The following is a 950-nucleotide window of genomic DNA, read 5'->3' on the forward strand; positions in this document are numbered from 1 at the left end:
AAAAAAGGGGGACAGAATAGTTTCGACATAATACTGATGCCAGAAGGGTATTTCAAAAGCAGCAGTGATCAGGATTACAGCCATTTTATGGCAACATATGATATACCATTTCTGTAACAATAAGGCCGGTAACTTTACTAGTGTAGTTTGTTATTAACATCCTAACCAAGGCTGAGAACAGTCTGAAAGTGGTCTTCCTGCCAACATGGCAAACCAACATATATAACCGTCTTATTATTTGGGGGGAAAACATGCAACAAATCAAAGGCATAACACAACAGACAATCAAAATTGTGTACTTTTATTCAGCTGATAATTGCTGAAAGCAATCTTGTATATACAAAAATAAAACATAATACATCATTCAAAATCCTTTGAGACGCGTCATGCCTGGCCTGCACATCTGCAGTCTTGTCAGAAGTTACCCTGTATGTTATAAAGTCACGCAAAGTATCGTGGTCTCATGAGCTGACAGGGTAGCTTCTGACCAGAATGTGTAGGCTGGTCTGAAGCTTTGTTCACCGCATATGGCATTAGACCCATTTTTTGCAAGACAAAGCTCCATTAGTCTATCAATAAATAAAATGATCAATGAACTGTATCAAACATCTAACAATTGAATATTTCTAGATATGATTAATAGAATCGTGTCTTACAGTCCCATAAAGACTCAAAATCAACAAATATTTCGTAAAATAAAATTAACCAATAAAAAAAATCAGTGTTTCCTGACAGCAATAGCCAAGCTTTCAGTGCTAGATGTGGTATGATGCCACATAGATTTAAAGAGATACAAAATGCTAGTATTTATTTTTGAGCGACAATATATTCCATGTGAATTGCCCATGATGATATCCGAATATTTACAAGCAAACGCAAGACTGGCTTTGGGAAACATCTGAAGAACAATGTATCCATAAGAACAATCGGTGCTTTGAGCTTCGGACGAT

General features: G+C 36.3%; 1 protein-coding gene across 1 annotated transcript in view; it reads right to left on the minus strand.

The window, feature by feature from the left end:
• Positions 1 to 285: 285 nt before the first annotated feature.
• LOC127874097 (threonylcarbamoyladenosine tRNA methylthiotransferase-like) overlaps positions 286 to 950 on the minus strand; it is a 36,743-nt gene continuing 36,078 nt past the window's right edge. The window contains 1 exon segment of the mRNA XM_052418228.1: positions 286 to 950. This exon segment is cut by the window's right edge and continues 774 nt beyond it. The gene's annotated coding sequence lies outside the window, so the exon portion shown is untranslated.

The sequence above is a fragment of the Dreissena polymorpha genome, chromosome 3, assembly GCF_020536995.1.
Source record: "Dreissena polymorpha isolate Duluth1 chromosome 3, UMN_Dpol_1.0, whole genome shotgun sequence".
NCBI classification, from domain to species: domain Eukaryota; kingdom Metazoa; phylum Mollusca; class Bivalvia; order Myida; family Dreissenidae; genus Dreissena; species Dreissena polymorpha.